Source organism: Passer montanus, unplaced genomic scaffold (genome assembly GCF_014805655.1).
Source record: "Passer montanus isolate IOZ18808 unplaced genomic scaffold, ASM1480565v1 scaffold19, whole genome shotgun sequence".
Classification (NCBI taxonomy): Eukaryota; Metazoa; Chordata; class Aves; order Passeriformes; family Passeridae; genus Passer; species Passer montanus.
The window spans coordinates 12,402,568-12,422,994 of record NW_024366480.1 but is presented as its reverse complement, the minus strand read 5'-3'; the positions used below and the strand labels follow the sequence as shown (position 1 = coordinate 12,422,994).

The 20,427-nt window shown below is 38.3% G+C and overlaps 1 protein-coding gene across 3 annotated transcripts in view; it reads right to left on the bottom strand.

Annotated features, from left to right (window-relative positions):
• DLGAP1 (DLG associated protein 1) overlaps positions 1 to 20,427 on the bottom strand; it is a 252,400-nt gene that overhangs the window by 145,019 nt on the left and 86,954 nt on the right. Inside the window, exon 1 of one of the 3 annotated variants that reach the window (XM_039706191.1) lies at positions 8,834 to 8,913. The exons of the other annotated variants lie outside the window; for them this stretch is intronic. The gene's annotated coding sequence lies outside the window, so the exon portion shown is untranslated. Of the gene's footprint in view, positions 1 to 8,833; positions 8,914 to 20,427 lie in introns of those variants that run through there. 3 annotated transcript variants of the gene reach the window in all.

The following is a 20,427-nucleotide window of genomic DNA, read 5'->3' as shown; positions in this document are numbered from 1 at the left end:
TAATACAGAGATATCAGGTATGTATCTAGATTCCTGCAAGCCACTCAGTTATGAATGTCAAAGGTTTATTTTTCTAGTAGGAATAAGGTTATCAGCAGAAAACCTAAAAATTCAACATGAACTTTTCCTGTCAAAGGCAAAAAAATTCATAGTCTTCAATGTGGTCACACAGTGAAAATGGACATTTTTGTACTAAAACAAGTTCTTGATCCTCACTGCAAGGACACCAGCATGTCAAAGTCTAGGAGCTACTATAGCTACTAGTGACTGACAGAGATCTAATAGAAGCTGCTAATCAGGGCTCACACCAGCATGACAAAAATCTCACCTGCAGAGATTATTAACTATTTTTCTACCAGTTTTTAAGTGTTTGCAATTCTGTAGCATGGCAATGTGACAGGTATCACAGTTAAATTATTGCCTGAGCTACAGGTTTTCATGCTCTCTAGAGCTTTTGTACACATACATTGAAAGAACAATATTCACTGTAAAGCCAGGGAACTGACATTACTCCTATGCACTACACTCCAGTCAAGACACTTTTGACTTTTGTGATGGCAGTGCCAGTGTGATTGCATAATTACATGACTTTGCTGGTCTTGATCTGGAAATCTCATGATTCAAACTGTCTCTAAGCTTTTTATTCCTTGCTTTTTAGAGATCAAGTGAAACATTTTGTTAAATATGTCTTGCTCCATGAAAAATCACTCAACTCAATTTAATGAAACTTAGTTTTACAAGACTCTGTCTACAGCTCCAGACTTATAAATCCTGACCTCATTTAACAGAAATAGCAATGATTTATTTCTTTGAGAAAGTATTCTTCCAAGTACACTATAATATTTTAAGTCCAAGCAAAGTGGATGCTACAAAAACATACAAGCACCAGAATCTCTATGCTTGCAGATAGTCCCCTATCTTGGCTATCAATTCATAGCTCTGTTTGAATGGTGCCTTCCCTGAACACCTGTTGTCAGCTCAGAAACTAATGAAAAAGTGTCTTAGTGGAGAAACTCCAAGGAAATGCTACAGAAGCTCTGTGAAGACCAAGGGTAAGAGTTGTGAAGACACTGCTTTTCACAGAATGACAATACAGGCCATATTAATCACCACACTAGCCCACCAGAAAGAACGTGCAAAGCTTCGGAGAAACTGTCCCACATCATAACTATGAGTAAGAACATCCTGGAAAATTCACTTCATAGTCATTTTGGTATTATGGAGCTTTAACTGTAACAACAAATGTCACCATTGTGATCACCCTGCTTGATCATGGATATGTTCCAAGCTCTGTGTGCCCAAGCCAGGTTTCTCCAGTGAGGCAGCAGGAAAAGAGGAGAGGTATGCAATGCCAAGAACGTTCTGCTCATATGCAAGATCAGCTAACTCCTACATGGCAGAAAGCTGACCCTTGGGAGAAACAAGAAAAAGCCCTCTCTGAAGGTGTGAGATAAAAGATCTCAACCAGCAGGGCAGAAAACTCATTGGGTTGGTAGAAAACAGTCATGCTTAGATCAAAACTTAATCTTTTTCATTTCAACCTCATCCTCTCAGCTCAATCTAAAAGTAAAAACCAGTAATTATGAGCTCAGTTAGGCACTGAATATGAAACACCTGATTAAAAGGCAGACAGTAAGAGGGTTTTTTATTCCCTAAAACATGGCTATAGTGCTGAACTTAATGAATTTGAGGTCTTAAAAAGCCCACAAACAACTAGAAACTGAACCAAACCCTCACATTAGCTGTGGTATATAAATGCAATCGTATTAACTGCCTTATCTTTGATGGCTACAGTAACTGATCAATATTTCTGATTACACCAAAGATGAAATGGAAATACTTTCCAGTTTTATAGCAATGTTATGAAATATAGTTAGATTTGGCAGAACTCTTAAGCTACTTGCTCAAATCAACTTGTCTCATTTCACCTCTAGTGGCATAAAAAAATAATAAGAAACCTTAAAATCTTCTTCTCAGAGGGAAATATTTACCACAAATATTTTCTCAAGTGATTTAAGTTATTAAGAAATTGAAATAGCAACTATTTTTAAGGAGGACTTTTTTTCACAGAATTCTGTAAAATGATTTTGAGCTATGGCAAATTGGGAAATAAATCTTAATTTACGAAGAATGCCTGAAAAAAATTACTGGTACTTTCAAAAAGTTGCTTATCAAGTATGTCATAGAGTAAAATGTGACAGCAAAAGAAAGAGGAACTCTGTGGGCAAAATGTTCTTCCCCAGGCATGGCACAAAATAGTGGATGCATCCCCTCTGGGAGACAATTCTGCCCTTGAACAGAGGATACAACTTCTATTCTGCTTTGAGCCTTCATTTCACCTAAAACACCTTTGAGCCTTTGTCCCACCTAAAACACCAAACCACCAGCTACATTTAATCTATTAATTTACAACAGCAATAATTTAGAAGTTTTACAAAACCCCTGTAACAGTAAACTTCATTTTCAGATATGATTCTGATTGTAAACATAAAAGAGTAAAAAAGAATATCTCGGATTTTTCTGCCATTATTTATGCACATGGAATTTTCTTCTACTGCGTTCATGCCTCTTTTTTTTTTCTTTTGATGCATTTTCCAATAAATAGAGCCAATCATCTGCACATACCTAGAAACAAGCAGATTAAAGATTAGAGAATACTTTTGAGAAGTTTATCTTGAACTTCTTTTGTTTATGTTTAGTTATGCATACAAATGGCACATGATAAAAATTTGATTGTAGGAACTGTGTTTATCCAATAAAGAATCAGAAAAAGATTATATTAATATACAAGTAAAATAAAAACAAAACAATTACTGTATACAAACTAATGAACCCCTACAAGCAGGCTAAAAATATTCAGGGAAATAATATTTTTTAAACAGTGATCATGGTTTAAATGTTTCAGAAAAGGCCTTCAGAATAGCTTTTAAATCAGAAAGAGGCAAAAATAACTGAAAAAAAAAAGATTAAATGAATTATTATGAATAATAATCTTATGTTGGATGACCAGACAGGAAAAATGAATAAACCATGATTATAATCTTGAATTGCACAGGTCAGCTTTGCAATGCCACAGAATTGAACTGTGACTTCTTCCACAGTTTGTGACTGATCTTTTATCAGTTTGATGAAACCACACAGGATTCACATTGAGGCTTTGACACCACAAGGAATATGGTGGTGGTACACTTGTATTGGGTGCCATCTAAATGGTTGGGCATGAATTTCACATCTATGTTTGTGAGAAAGGCAGATTTGAAGACAATTTCTCTTTACTATGTGCATGCTGTACAGAAGCTCATCACAAATCACTGTGCTGAGTTACACAAAATGGTAAATGAACATCTTACTCTTGAAGGATGTTTGACTTCATCAGGACGTTAGGCATTTATACAGTGCATATTTCCCTCCTGGGGACTCAGAGGGAATAGCAAAGCACTGAAGTCTGTTATTTTATACTAGCCCCGTCTGAAGTTTACACATTACTGACACGAAACACAATAATAAAGAATGGAATTAAAACTTTTCTTTATATATAGAGAGTAAAGAAATCAAAATCAAGGAAAATATACTCAAGAATATTTTAATTTCACTTGAACTTTGCTGTATTTAGAAGCCTTCATTGGTGCAGAAAAATTGAAGTGAAGGAGGGAGGGAAAGAGAAAGCACTAAAGGAAAAGGAGGATGAGGAAGTATAAGCTTAATTCCCTTTTTTTGCATGTTACTATTTCCAGCAAAGTCTCAATTGATGTAACTTCACAGATCTCAATGGAATTGCCCCTGAGACCAACACGAATATAAAAATGAACTTAATTTCTGCTTTTAATATTTGATGGTTTAAAGTAATAGGATAGAGTAAGTATTCTCCATAATATTAAGTAGGTAGAATTTAAAAACTATTAATAATGCACTTTTAGAGAATGTTATGGGTAACTCATTGCTTTATCACACAAAACTACCACAAACGAAATACACTTTAAGGAACTCCTGAAATCTATTTTATGTGCAATTGCAAATGATAGAATGTTCATATACTGGAATACCATACATTTTATAGTGAAAGGCTTTATCTCTAGGTTCTACTGCAAAGCATCTTGTCATGAGTATTTTAAAAAACCCTACAGAAGTAGTGCATTTGAAGTTATTTTTAATTAAAAGAAGTTCTAATATTCTGTAAAAAATACCTGCAGAGTAATATGCAAATGTACAATAAATATTTCTATAGCATTGAAAATACTTATAAAAATGTTTCTTTAGAAGAGTAACACCATAAGCAGGCTACCATATATATCAAACTGGTAATATATACAGAATGTCTTGTTAATTTCTTGTTGCTTACTCCTCCCAATTTAATCTAATTTAATTTCAAGGTGAAGGGTAAGTGCTTTCTACAGTCTACTTTAATTTGTGTACTAAAACGACATACTCCCCTAAACCTGAAAAAAAGCACACAGCCTTTTCATCTTTCAGCTATTCAACTGAAATCTCACCTTTGCCCTCAAAATATGAGGTTCATCATACGTTAAATGTCAGCATTATTGTGTAAGTTCAGGAGGAGCCACAGTGGGCTATGGTGTTTATCCTCATACCTGTCCTCATGTTTTTCCTCATGAGGCTTATAAAAACTATCCATAACTGCTACTGTGGAGCTACAATTTATTGCTGACATAGAGAACACCTTGTGGAAAGATAGCAGGTCTGATTTTAAAGCTATGAAGTAACAGAATCTGCCTCGCCTCATTTCCAAGAAAATTGTTCTGGTAATTAGTCACTGATACATAGCTGCAGATAAATGTGTCCACTTTCCACTTCCAGCTAATAGCTCTGGAGATTTTTCAATAAACCTTTTCAGAAACCCTTACTATGAGCCACATTCCCTCCTGCTGCTGTGAGACAGAACTATTTCATGCCCTTATATGTCTTAACCTAAAGTGACTGTGTTTCTCAATCACATCTGAAGGTAGATTTTCAGGCCTTTAGTAACTCCAGAAGCTTCCTCCCATCTAGCCTTTGGCTACTTTATACATTTTGTATCAGATACAGTTCTTATCAGATATGCAATGAAATTGTGAGGCTGTATCAGTAACTGCAGATTTGTTCTTGTGAATTCCTCAGTCTACAAAGACTTTAACTGAGATTAGACACATTAACCTGTGTTTTCAGAAGTGTAACTCAGAATCACACCCAATGTTCAAGCAATCTAATTTTATTTTTCTTTCATATTTTCAGCCACTATTTTTTAGCAATGTTAAGTGTACTGCAGAAACAAAATTACATGACCCCCATAAAACAGTAGCTGAATATAAAATTGCATGTCTACCCTCTCTCTTGGGAAGTTCACAGCAAAGCCAGACTCGTTGATGGTTATCTGTTCTGACAGTCAGGCTGACCGCTGCCGAAACAGCAATTCATGTGAGCACTGGCAAAGAAACAGGACACATCGCTTAGAAAAACTACTACTGACACTGGAATATTCAGTGTACTTTAAGAGTGTACATTTTAAGGCACCAAGGAAGGAGTATTGTAAGATAACATGGATGGTTGCTTTCAGAAATGTATGATTTCGGTAGTACTACTTTCCAGCACAAATGGATAACGCTGGTTTCAGTAGTATCCATTTTGAAACTATTTGAGCATGAATTTTATTTAAAATTAAAATACTTTAGCTTCTTTTAAAAAAACTTCTTTTAGCTCGCAGATGACAACTGCTTGAAGGATATATGTAAATATTTAGTAAACAGAAGATGGAACAAAACTTGTAGACTCTACAAACTCACTGAAATCACACCAAATAAGAACACATGTTTAGATCCAACAAACACAGTTACTCTTTGCATGAGTGAATGTAATGGCTTGACCCTGGATAGATGCCCAAAGCCTCACTAACACTCCCCTCTAGAACTGGACAGGGGAGAGAAAATAGAATGAAAGGTTCATGGGTTGAGATAAGGACCAAGAGAGATCACTCATCAAACACTGTCATGGGCAAAACAGACTCATATTGGGGATAATTGAATTTATCACTAATGAAATCAGAGCAGGAAAATGAGAAGTAAAATAAAATCTTAAAAACACCTTCCCTCCACTCTTCTTTCCTTCCCAGCTCTACCTTCTCCCCTCAGTGGTGCAGAGAGATGGAGAATGGGGGTTATGGTTAGTTCTCACACATTGTTCCTGATGTTGTTTAGGGAAAGGAGTCCTTCCCCTGCTCCATCATGGGATCCCTCTCATGGGACAAAGTTGCCCATGATCCTCTCCAAAATGAGCCCATCCCACAGGAAACAGTTCTTCACAGACTGCTGTCACGCAGGCCACTTTTCCACAGGGTGCAGTTCTGCCATTCCTCAGGCACAGACTGTTCCAGTGTGGGTGTGCTCCTCTCTCCATGGCTCTGCAGGCCCTGGCCAGGACCCTGCTCCAGCACAGTCTAGTGTGGGTACTGGGTCAGAAATCCTGCCAAGAAACCAGTTTTACCATGAGCTCCTCTCTCCATGGCTCTGCAGGCCCTGGCCAGGACCCTGCTCCAGCACAGGCATCCCATAGTTTCACAACCTCCTCTCAGGCATCCATCTGTTCCAGCACTGATCTCCTCTGTGGGCTGCAGGTGGATCTCAGCATCCCTGTGCTCCTCCATGGGCTGTGGGGACACAGCTACCTCACCATGGTCTGCACCACCAGCTGCAGGGAAATCTCTGCTCAGGCTCATCCTTTCCCTCCTTCTCCACCGCCCTTGGTGTCTGCAGCATTGTTCCTCCCACAAATTCTCACCCTGTTATTTTCTGGTTGCAATTACAGCTGTGCAGTAACTCCTTTTTCTTCCTAAATATGTTATCACAGAGGCGTTGCCACGCATTTCTGATTGGCCCAGCCTTGGCCAGGGACATATATGTCTTTGGAGATGCCAGGGATTGGCTCTGCTTGACATGGAGGAAACTTCCAGCAGCTTCTCACAGAAGCCACCCCTGTAGCCCCACCACTACCTGGCCACGTAAACCCAATACATTCCACCCCTCACCTACGAATATCATGTATTTCAGAATTATCACTAAAATCCACATTCACCACACTACCTGCCCTTGCATCAACAAATGCAACCAAATTAACAAAACAAAATTCCCTGCACAAACCCCAAAATAACATCATCACAAGACAGAAAAAAGGACAATTTACACAAAATTCAATCCTTTTCTGTTCACCATAATTATGACAAAAATTCCTCATGATCAATCCACTCTTTGATGTTGTCCACTATGTGTTTTACCCATTACTTCTCCCAATTATTATCTTTATCTCAATATCCTTATGACCCCATGTTTTGGCACCAAAACCCCTGTAGTGAGTTGACCCGTCTCCATGCCAGACACCACCAAAGCCTCTCTATTGCTCCCCTTTGCACCTGGACAGGGGAGAGAAAATATAATGGTGTGATCAACACCTTTCTAACTACCAATGCAAAGCACAGCATTTTGAGAGCTGGTATGGAAAAATTAACTCAATTTCAGCCAGATCTGATATAGTAAATATGCTGAAAGTTTAAAAGGAATGATCCTACTATTTTAAAAATATTTTTCATTATTAGGACAAGTGCTTTATTGGCTGATGGTAAAGCTGTGTTTAGAAGAGCCTTGCATGTTTTTAAAAAGTCATTCCTCTCTTTTCATAAATGATAAGAGACTTGCAGGTCAAGTGCATATGTAGAGAAAGTTCAGAATAAAACTCTGGAAGCAGCATGAAGAGATCTGTGATCTCTTCTACCCTAAGAGAATAGGAAGAAACCTGCCAGGCCTGCTAAGTCTGCTAACATTGCTTTAGTTCCATAAGACTGTGATTTAAAAGGAAGTTTTTATGATTTTTATAGAGCAGTTTAAATTATGATCTCAGACAGTTACAAAGTGCATCTTTGAAGTCTACAGACGAGATGGTGTACAGCAACAATAATGATCTGTTAAGCACTATTTTCCAGGCTTCCTCAGTAATAAGGTTTATACAATCCCCCCATCTGTGCATGCCCATTCTTCCACCCACCACCCTACCTCCTGCCCTGCCTCCCTGCCTCAGATTTAAACTGGCAGGGGTGGAAATACAAGATTTGTATGACCCCTGGAAGCTTTGGGAAGAGAAGTAAATCCCACCTGTTTCTGGACAGCAGGAAAAACCATAAAAGAAGCTGAATTTTCTCTAGAAATGAATTATACTTGGACCTTTTTTGACTCCAGTGGCACAAGGTACCATGGATGCAATCCATTGACAGGACCTTGTCAAGCTGCACAGTGTTGGAAATAGTGGCATCTGAAGATAAAGAATAAGAGCAAAAGACACAGAGAGCATCATGCATCCTCCAAGCTCTCCCTTTTTCTTTCCGTATCCACTGGCCTCCCAAGTATGCTGCCTGGGAACCTGAGAAAGCCAAGGACCTCAATGGACTGATCCCTCCTCAGGTTTCCTGCAATCAGCCCTCAAGGTCTGCCTGGTGCAGGAACTGCTGTCAGGCTCAGATGTGGACATCTGATTTACTCCCATTGGTTCTGCAGTTTGAATCCTCTCAGCTGACTGAGCACCTCCTACTTTACTCTTGCAGCAGACCTGGGAAAGTTCCTCCATGTGCTCAGGTTGATTGGACCTCAGTTAATTCTCACCTAACTGGGAAGTGTGAAAAAGAACACTTTTTCTCTTTAGTTTTGAAGAATGTCTGATTATTTGGACGAGTATGCAGCTATATTTTCTGCCATGCTCTCATAAAATTTTGAACTCAAATCTGATTGAGACAACCATAGTACCTGTAAAGATTATTACATTCTCAGATCTCATAAAAAAATAGGAAGTCACACCAAACCTGAACATTTAGAAGTTCACTTCTCATTACTTTTTATTCCTGTGTCTGATTACTCCAGTTGAAGAAAACAGCCTGTCTGCTGTTGCTAAAAAAGAGTATGGGAAAAGACTAATGATACATATGGACTAACAAAACCACTATCATGAGTCAATTAACTAGTCAAAGAGTTGTCATACACAAAGCTATAGAAGGTCACATTGCCTAGTCAAGCCGTTCAAGATGACCTTCACAGGTTTGAGACATGGATCCATGAGGCCCTAATGAAGTTTAACAAGGCTCAGTGCAAGATCCTGCACATGTGTCAGGGCAATTCCAAGAACAAATACAGGCTAGGTGAAGAATTGATTGTCAGCAACCCTGAAGAGAACTTGGAAGGGTTTGTTGGTTGATGAAAAGCTCAACATGACTCAGAAACGTGCATTTGCAGACCAGGAGGTCAACCTGGGCTGCATCCAAAGCATCGGGGGCAGCAAGGTGAGAGAGATGATCCTCCCCCTCTGCTCTGGTGAGACCCCACCTGCAGTACTGCAGCCAGCTCTGGCCACACCAAAGTAAAAAGGACATAGACCTTTGGAGTGAGTCCAAAGGTGGGTAATGTAGATGGACAGAGGGCTGAGACACCTCTCCTATGAAGACATGCTAAGAGTTGGGGTTGTTCAGCCTGGAGAAGACCACAGGACATAAAAAAGGTCAACAAGGAAGCTGAAGTGTGACTTTTTACAAGGGCATGGAGTGACAGAACAAAGGTGAAAATTCAATGAGGGTAGGTTTAGATTAGGTATTAGGAAGACATTCTTTACTGTGAGGATGGAGAGGCACTGGAACATGTTGTCCAGAGAGGCTGTGGATGTCCCATCCTTGGAGGTGTTTAAGGCCAGGCTGGATGGGCCACTGAGCAATGCAGTCTAATGGAAGGTGTCCCTGGCTATGGCAGAGGGTTGAAGTAAATGATTTGACAACCCACTCTAATGGAAGGTGTCCCTGGCTGTGGCAGAGGGTTGAAGTAAATTATTTTTAAGGTTCCTCCCGATTGAAATAATTCTATAATTCTATGAATTGTAAGTAAATGATTTTTAAGGTTCCTCCCGATTGAAATAATTCTATAATTCTATGAATTGTGACAATTGTAAAAAGCATTATGTCTATCTCCTTTTCATTAATGTTCCTGTTTCTTTTCATAGACAGAAGCTCAAGAAACTGGAATGTGTTGTAGTAGAAAGTCTTTTGGATTAGAATGCTACAGTAAATTTTGAATGGATGTTCTAAATCTAAAATTGTACTAATAGAAATGCTTTTGTTAACATATCTGTTAATCTTCTACTAAAAGAACATGTTATTATAGCAAGTCTGAATATCCCACAGTCATGCAGGTAATACAAGAAAAAAATCTTTTGTACTTTCAATTCCAGTTCATCCATATTCTTGCAAGTAGCTAAACCAATCCCTGACATCTGGAAATGCAAGCTGTCAAAATTTATCAGTCCTTGTTTCACACATTCTAAATCTCATCCAAAGGGAGAAATTCTGAAGGTTGTAATGTTGTCTTGCTCTGCTCAGACTGGAGTGATTCTGCTCTGGGTGATGCCTGTGTTCCTCAGCACAACCTTTGACCTCCTCCTGGAGGTTATGACACCCCCTTCTCAAAGCGACAGGTTTGCTGTAGCATCCTGCTCTGGTTAATTTGGTGGGGTTGTACTCACTTTTAATAGGCAAACTGTGGAATCTTAGACAAGACAGTCACAGGCTTCTGCCTACTCCTTCTCACATGGCACATAAAACTGTTGTTACCAGACTGTGGTTGCCACTCTCCCACGGCCTGAAGTCCCCAGCAATTGTTCATGTTGGTTTCCCTCAGCACTACTTGTGATTAGAAAACAAGTTGAGAGCAAGAATACAAGTAAGTAAGGTTTCTTAAAAATGCACAGACGGACAAAGTTACATTTATTCTCTTAAGCTGTCAATTTTCATGCCATTGGTCACCAACAGTATGGCTAAAAGCAAGATATCATGGATGAAATTTACCTGGAATGCAATCACTCTGCAGGAATATTCAACAATGACCTTAACACAAGGCATCTCTTTCAAATCTCATCTAATGACCAAGTAGATGCCCTTTGTGAAGCTAGAATAATTGGCAAATTGTTTTCTTATTGTCAGTAACTGGATATTTTATGTCGAACACTTAATGATAGGACTTTGTTCAAGGCAGTTTGTTTAAATGACACAAGGGATTCTTCCCTTTTCTTCCAAGGATAACTTCACAGATATTTTTTCCCTGGCTTTAAGATGATTTGGCCTCAGAATTACAGTCTCAGGGACACATAAGCAGCACTGTGTTTCTAAAGAGTAATGTTCTGGTTGAAAGACAAGATATAACCAAGTATGATAAGAAATATGAAGAGGAGTGAGAGGAATATGAAATGCACCATAGCTAACAGAGTGTGGCTGTTTTGGAGGCAAAGAAGACAATCATAAACAAAGAAACTGGCTGGTGGTATTAAACTACTGCCTGAAGAAAACCTTTCCTGTTTCACCTCCTGGTCTGTTACACCTTGTGGTACATATTTCTTAACTTCTTGGGCTTCGGGGTATGTAATGTCATTCTCCTTGAAGCATGAAGAAACAGAATGTGCACAGCTTCCCAGAACATCATATGATACTGAAGAGAAGAAGTGAAACAGGAATGTCTCAGTGACGCCCACAGGAACAGTCACCATCGCCAAATTGTCAGCATGCCTCTGCAATGCCAGACCACAGTGAGCATATGGATAGTTTAGGCTTCCTGCCATTAGACTGGATTAGTGAAGCACATGCTTCATGCATATCTAGTCTAGCTTTGTGTCAGTGGAAAAAAAAAAAATTCCACTACACATAGCCTACCAGACCTAAGAACAAGGGCTAGCTCTTGGGAAACTTGCATGGAAAAAGCCCGTGGCATTCATCAGGTTCTGTGGTACCTCCCTGGAGAAACCCTTTGTGTGATTACACCCCTGAGACCATGAACTGAGGTGTGAAACAAGAATACCCTTCCCTTCTGTAGAGCAAACATGACTGACAGCTCTGCAAAATCCCTCCAGCAGATGACACTACCAGGGATTTTAATTCTGTTACAACTCACGCAGGCTGCACGGCAGCAATTTGTGCAAAGCCTGCTCTCTGCAAAGCCTCTCCAGGCAAGAGGGCTTAAGTGAAAGACATACCCAGTAAAAGATACCCCCAGAACCTTCAGTGAAAAAATGTTCTGTATAAATTGAAAGAAAAAACTTCAAGTCTGATGGAATTGGATATTTCAGGCATTTTCTTTAGAAAAACATTAAGCCCAAACCACAGAAAATCCATTGTGTGAATAACACAGTGGATTACCAAATTTTGGTCTCATCAGTAGCAGATTCTGGTATAGTTGGCAGGGCTGTAGTCTCTGTTTGCAAGTGACCAAGTTATTTACGACATTTTCATGTATGGAAAATGGAACACTACTACATTTCCTTATGGAAGATTATTCCAGCAAAAGTTTAGTGTTGAAACTTGCAGTACACTGACAAAATAAAGCAAATCAGAATATTCTATCCTGTGTTGCAGTTGGCTAAGTAGCTAACTTTCACCAGTCCTGAATGAGCTAGAAATAAGGTTATATAAAATATTCTTCCTTTTGAAGCTGACATGTTATTTATATCCCTGCTCATAACTCGTACTACAAATCTGAGATCTAGGAAGAATTCCAACTAATATGCTACAGAGGTAACGTACATTTGTTTCACTTGAGACAAGAAGCAAAATAAAAAATTGGAAAATAGTTAAATAGCAAGTTAAATATTGTTAATATACACATCTATCAGTCCGCAAACACACATCTATTATGCTAGCTTGAATAATCCTATGCACATTAATCTATTTGCAAATAAAAATTCATAATGCTAAATATTTGTGAAATAGAGGATGTTCATGCCAAACACAGTTGAATACTGGGCTTAAAACATTCTTTTTTGTGCTTGCCTTCAATTTTTTGGCATATTAATTGAATTTTCTTTTGTACTGGCATCATACAGGAATGACTTGATCAAGAACTCTAAATATTAGCTATGAGCCAGAGTAGCCTCAGAGGAAGGAATCTTGTTAGTTGTAATGTAAATGCAAACACATGAAATGTTTATTTCTGGCATAATACCATTGTGGCCTCTCTTGTAGGCCAAAACCATTATTACTCAACATAGTATAATTAGATGCCTTTTCAATTAATACAGAAAAATGTCTTTTTAAAGCTAGTTAATCTTCATGTCAGGTACCAATGTATGTTTTTCTTAATACTTGAATACATTGTAAAACTGAAAATAACAATTATCTATGTAGAATTTCAGTAAAAGAGTATTTCTAATTATCTTATCTCCCTTTATAAACTCTCACGACAGAGTTAAAAAAAGAAACTACACATCCCTATGTAGACTTGCTCTTCAGAAAAAAATGCTATGTACAGCATCCTGCAAAACTGATCACATTCCTCTCTAAAGTTATTATTGTGTTGTCAACTACTAGTAATTTTACATAACAAAAATTATTCCAAGTAAAATACCTTTAAAATATCCACTGGAAACATTCTCTTTATAATCTACAAATACAAAAAATACACATTTGTGATTTAACATATTAATTATAGGAATCTAACTGTTCTGGCACTCCTTCACATCCCTCTTGTTTGTTCCTACACATAAAACTTAGTCACTGCTTGCACAAGGAAATATTGGAATGAAGATCGCTCCAGATTGGGTGCACAAAAATAGGTACGTTTAAATAGGTCATAGCTTCAAGATGCTGTTGGTAGAGACTGAGTAACCACTTTTATAAACTCTGACTTTGTACACATACATTTTCCTAACAGCTCCTTGCTATGCTGGGTATTGTGTTCTCAAGCATAATTTTATCATTTATAACAAAGGTACTTCCATCCAGCTCCATTGCTGAAACCAGACCATGGAATGAAATGAATTATACTGCCAGCTTCTTTATGGCTCATTTACACTAATCTTTCAATGCACCGGATGAAGTTGTAAGCTATAAAAGAACATGTCATTGATGCCACTGGGAATTTCTTGAGGGTTTAAGGTGTTATGACCATGCATGATAATTTGCAAGACACCGTAAGAATTACAGATATTGCAATTTCTAAGAACTACAAAATTCATGCAATGGTTTGGGTTAGAAGTGGCCTAAAAATCATATTTTTCTAACCCTCTGGACATGGATTTAACTTACTAACAATTATTAATCTAAGAATGTGCACATATACTGTATTCACACAAGGCAGAGATAATTGTGGTTTATGCATTACATTATTTTGAAAAAAGCTGCTTGCCATATTCATGACAATGCAAACATATTCACATGTGTTCTTATTCATCCTTTTCATAAATATTAATTTACCCAAATGATGCGGAAGTACTGTTTTTCTAAGCATTAGGTAATCCTTCAGACAATTTTGCATTCTGATATGGAAATAGTCTTTTTCCCTAGACAGTAGTCAGTGATCAGGATAAAGGTAAAACTTTCAACTTCATCCTTCATTCAAGACCACCATAATCTATGCATAAATAAAAATGAAATGTGAACTCAGCATTCTCTTACAGCCATTCATTATTCAATATATGGAAGATGTCTATGTTCATGGAAGATTTTCCTTAGTAAGGACTTATTGCTCAACTAATTTCTGTCCTGAATCCAAAATTATTGATAGAATACCAGATCCCTTCACCGGCTTAACATATATCAAAGGGGCTCCTCATTATTGACAAGATGGGACACAGAGCAAAAATGGGATTCACAGTTTCTTACACACCGTTCATTGCACTCTGTGCTGCCCATCTGTTCTCCTCCTAACCTTGACAAGACAACTTTCAAACAGCAGTGGAGCGGTGCAAGGCAATCGTGAGGAACACTGTATGGCCTCCTGTGGAGAAAATTGTGACACAGGACAAACATCCCCATAAGAAGGAGTCTAATAAGAACTGGCAGCTAGCATTTTGGAAGGCTGCTTTAAAATTCTCTTTCTTGCACTGCAAGGAAAAAAAATCCCACTTATTAAAAGTTATATGTTGTTGGATTACAACTGCTTGTGCAGTGAAATGTGCCCTGGCCTGTGACCTACTGTGTTTCAACAGCTGGAATGTCCAATATGTATGAATCTGCAATATTATAACTCTCAAGTAAAACAGAAGGAAAAAAAGATTTTCTTTTACAACTTCTGGAGACTACATTTAAGGTGCTTTTGGGAAAAAATTATTTGAAAATATTCTTTGTGTAAAAGAAAAAACATCCCTATCAAGTGAGACAACAAAATACTGTAGTACATTTATATCACTAAAATATTTGTATTAATGTTATGAGATTAGGCTAAAAATGAATCTATTCATCATATTTTAATGCTGTGAAAAACTATGTTTGCATGCAAATTACTGCAACACCCACAATGACTTGCGTTTTCGCCCTACAGAAAAAAAGCCAGACTTCCATAAGCATATTTATAGTGCTTAAAACCAGGCTGGTGTTTTGAGAGGAAAAAAAAAAAAGATCTTGATATGTTATCAGCTGCAACTGAGGAATAAATGGAAAGGAAGGAGAAGTGAACTGTGACAGATGATAACAGCAGGTTGCTGAATTTTTCAGTTACTTGCAGACTGCTTGTGGGAAGAGGTTGCAGCAGTGTGCTCTCAGCTGTGCCACATTTCCACAGTGACTCCTGTTGAACTTGAGGGAATTAGACATGGGCACAACTTGCCCTGGCTTTCACACAGCTCAAGAACTTGCTCAGAAATAGTGGCAAGAATGCAGTATGAGCTACAGCTGACTTCATTAAGTTTGCCATCGTACCAAATGGTGGTACTAAAGCTCTATGCATCACTATGGTATGTTTTATACATGAGCATATTGCACCACTTACTATGAAGATTGCCAAATACCTTATAAACCTTCCTCATAACCTTAATACACCTCTGTACATATGGGCTGAACTTTTCTGTTAACTGGAAGTTTTCCTTTGAAATATTCTTTAAAAATTTCAGCCAAAACTGAAATCCCACTATAAACACAACTAGTAAAAACAGTTTTCTTTGCTTGTTTAAAAAAAGAAAAAAAATGTGGTCTTAGCTTCAGTCCTTCACTCCCAACTCTTCTACTTGCTTCCCACTTGCTCAGAGGGGAAGGGGAATGGGGCCTGTGGTCAGTTTGTGTTGGTTTTCTCTGCCTCCTCTAAACTTCCCCTGTGGGTCCTTCTCACAGGCTGCAGTTGTAAAATAACTGCTCCAGCTGTCTCCTTTCCATAGGGTACAGTCCTTCAGGCACAGACTGCTCCATGAAACATGGTCCTGCACGGGCTGCTGCTTCCACCAGGGCATATCACTCTCCTGCAGTGTGGGACCCTCACGGCTGCAGGTGGATCTCTGCCTCCCTGTGATCTCCATGGGCTGTTGGGGGACACAGCTGCCTCACCATGGTCTGCACCACCAGCTGCAGGGGAATCTCTGCTCCAGTGCCTGGAGCATCTCCTCCCCTCCTCCCTTGCTGACGTTGGTGTCTGTAGGGCTGTTTCTCTCACATTTTTCTCACTTGTAACAATCAAAATTCTGAGTTTTGGGGGAAACAGGGACAGAAAATAAATTGTACTTTTGCGTGAACTTTATCTTAGTCAATATAGTCTCAGCTATGATGTACTCAAGAGATCTTTCTGGAGGGCAATACAGTACATTCTCTCAATCACTGATAGAAAGGCCACAAGCAAGATCTGGTTCTGGCTTCTCTTTAGCTTTGCCTCTCTTCATGCAGTTCATTAGTTTAGTCCTATATGTTTCTCAGGAAACAGCTTTCAACACCATGAATATTCAGATACTCCCATTTGCCATTTTTTGAGAAGCAAGGACTAAATGAAATAATTAGGCAAAGCCCTGCTGTGAACTAATACATTTTTCATTATGTTTATTGAGAACCCCCCATCCCATTTTATCAGGGTCTAACATATCAACACTTGCAGCCAGTTTCTCTGATCCATTGTGCAGATTCAATTGAATTTGAGCTCAAATTCAGTTGTACTGGCAACTGTACCTGAACTGTGGAATTCAGGCTATGCTGGAAGCAGAACTTCATCGTATCCACCTCTGTAACGCCCTTTGAAGAGGGAGGGTTTATATAGTGCCAGAATGCTTTTTGCTTTTATATTTCCTTCATATATAGTCGTAGCTCTGTAGACTACTGTTGTATAGTTATATAGTTCCTAGCTAGCTCCAGTAATTTTCCCTACCTTTTCCTTGCCCTGATAGGCAGAAAGATAAGATGCATTCCAGAAGCTTCAAGCCCTGGGAGGTCCAAGGGCCCTATCCTATCTTGGTTGTTCCTGGAAGCCAAGTTTGGAAACAGCTCTTTGAGACACATTTTCAAACAAAGTTTAGTTCCTGTCTAAAGGTGGGCTACAGAAGAGGTGAGACCTAAAGGCGGGAATTACTTCATCATCTGTGTTTCTAATTGGGGATTCTTGTCAATTATGGTAATTTTCTAAATTTATAAAAATGTTTTTTACCCCATGAGGGGTGGGCATTTTTCCATAGCTGCCCCTTGGAGCCCTCCAATAAAGACCACCCTTTTTATTACCTCCTATACTAATATTGTCTCAAAAGTGTGTTATTTCTACATCTTTAAGGTGTCTTTATATAACCTGTAGGTTTTCTAGTTATATATCCCAATCCCCTGAAATTACCTTTTAGCAGAAGGATTTCAGTCTGCCCCTCCCCTTCTCTGCAATAGGATCAGGTTTTTTACCAAAGGCACTGATAATTGTGTGTCTTCTAAAAGAGCAAAGATGCTGTCCTGTGACCAAAAGGGCTGTGCAGTGTTCTTTTCCTTCACTGATATACCTAAGTAGATTGCAAAGTTGATCAATTCACTAAAGAGGGAATTGAACTCCCATTGCAATTGTTCTGGTTTTAATCCCAGCTTGTTTCTTAGTGTTTCCCACATAATAACACCCCAAGCTCTGTTAGAAATGTCGTTCTCATTTCTTAGCCACTCCACTGAGACACTGAGATGAGAGATTGTTCTAATTACTAGTGGTGAAAATGTCCAAGAGGACTTGGATACAGGCAATACATTTACACATTTATTTATTCTGGTTCATTCTAACAATGCTTAGGTGCTCTAAGATCAGACTTTTTGTGCATATTTAATTGACAGAATTTTCTTTCTTTTGTTAACAGTCACAAAACCAATATAAGCATCAATACTTGAAAAATGTAGATTTTTAGAATGCGAGTATATGGGAACATGTGTGTTGTATTTTATTTAGTATTTGAGGACATAACACCTGAATTCTCACCTTATTTTTACCTAAATGCATGAAAGCTATCACATATCTAAGAACTTGGCCCAAGCTTTCTTTACCTTTTTCTTTAAAAGCCAAATGAAACACTTGACAATAATTCATCTCAGTGGTTGCTCTTGGCATTCTCACAATTTCATACAAGGGAGTGGGCTGTAATGGGCTGTAAAATTCTCTTTGGGGATGCATGGTAATGGATATGTTTAATGGAATTACACTTCTGGAGCTGATTGCTTCTAGTTGGGCCAGGCATGGATAGTACTAAATGTGTTATTGTGGTAGTCTTGGGGTGGGGAGGAAAGTAGTGAAAATTTAAGAAGTATTAAAAGCTAAGCAAAGCTATAACAACAGAGTAATCTCCCTCCTTTCAAAAAAGTTGGAAATACACTTTTTGTTTCTTGTTTCCTAACTTATAGCACTGTACCACAGCCCCACAAACAGCAGTATTCCCCACAAGTGAATGAGCCTTTATCTTCTATTCAGACTTCTAACACAAATGGTTGTAAAAAACTAATGTTAACTAGCTGAGAAACTCAAGGACAGGCACAGAACCTGAAAATAATTTACTTATTTTTTCCCCCAGATTTACTAGATTTTAGATGTCCTTTTATGTTCTTTATTTTGTTGCCAAAGCACTTCTGCAAGGCTTCCAATGGGCAGTGTTCATTTTTTGCATGATTTCCAAGTTAATTCTTTGTTCCCAAAAAGTAGTGCCATTATTTTCTTCCTCCAGGGGAAAAAAAATCACACTATAAGGGGTGAGATGATAGGGATAATTAGACTAAATCGTGGCATACAACACAACGGGAAAAATATCTTTTATATAGACCACCTGTCTACTTATTTTTGTAGCTTGAATGATGTTTTGTTTTGTTCACGGAAACAAATCCACTTAATAAAATCCAAAACACAGATGGCAGCTGCTAGGAAAAACCCATACAAGATTTTGTTGCAAAGGATATAGAAGTGATCTGAGCTCTGAAAGGAAGAATGAAAACTTCCGTCTCTGCCTGTCAACGGTGCTCTTTTCCAAGAGCTCTCCCTCATGTGGTCCGGGATTTAGTTAGGGCAGAAATTCTAATGTTAGAAATAAGGCTTTCTTTCATCTCATTCCGAGATATTTCTTACATATTTCTTTTCATGCATCTTCATTATTTTATTGAAAAATATTTGAACAATAATGCTTGACTCTACATAGTATTTGTTCAGGTTTGTTTAAAATGGATCAGGTGAAAATTTTTAGATCCCATTCCTCTTACAGGTTCAAATGCATATTTCACTGTAAAATCACCTAAATTTAAGGAAAAATAATGTGGGTATTTTTTTTTAGACAGTATTGTCTTTTATTAGATTAAGTCTGTATGTCAGATTCAATTCACAGATTCACATCAAATATTGCTATCCTGTTTGGCTGAAAACTTACCATGTGCTACCTACAAATAATAGTAAGAGTTACTCAGAGAATGGCTAAAATGATAATGACAATTTTACGTATTTTAGGTCTCTCTATGCAAAGTCCACAGAGCAAGAGAAACAAACTTGTTATTTATTCAGTCTCATACTGCTTGGGAGTTTAGGAACACATGGGCCTGGCTGAGGACATTTCTAGATGACAGGTCAGAAACACTTGGGCATCTCAGGATGATTTCAACCTGGCCTAAGTCCTACAAACACAGTTATCTAAATATGCAACTTAACTGGGGGGATAAAACAAGGACTGTGAACAGACACTGAATTTTATGGCTTAGATACAAAAATAATCTTTTCCAAACACGATTATATTTCAAGGAATGAAAACTTTAGTCATGTTGGGGGCCTACTTGATCATTTTCCCTCAGAAAGGGAACCTGTTCCATGGGAATCTTACATGTCCTTAGTGAGGAAGGCAGATGCTTCCAGCACTGCTATTCCCCCAGAAAACAGATCCCCATCCAGAGGGAGCAAAGAGCACAAAAACTAGTGAAGACATCTGGTCTCACACAGTGAAGTTCTTCAGCAATAGAATGACAGTAAAACAGTCGCAGAAAAGATTCACTTTTCTGGAGCCAGTCTTTGGAGAAAACCAGTGTCTGGCAGATGGATTCTGGCTGAGCATCAGAAAGAGCAGTACCAATACAGATAATGAAAATGGTTGGTTTGAAAGATCCAGAAAGATCATCACAGAATCAGATGATGAACATAGGATTGGATTATCATAGAATTCAGTTCATTATCAGAGAATTCAGTTAGTGATCATAGAATG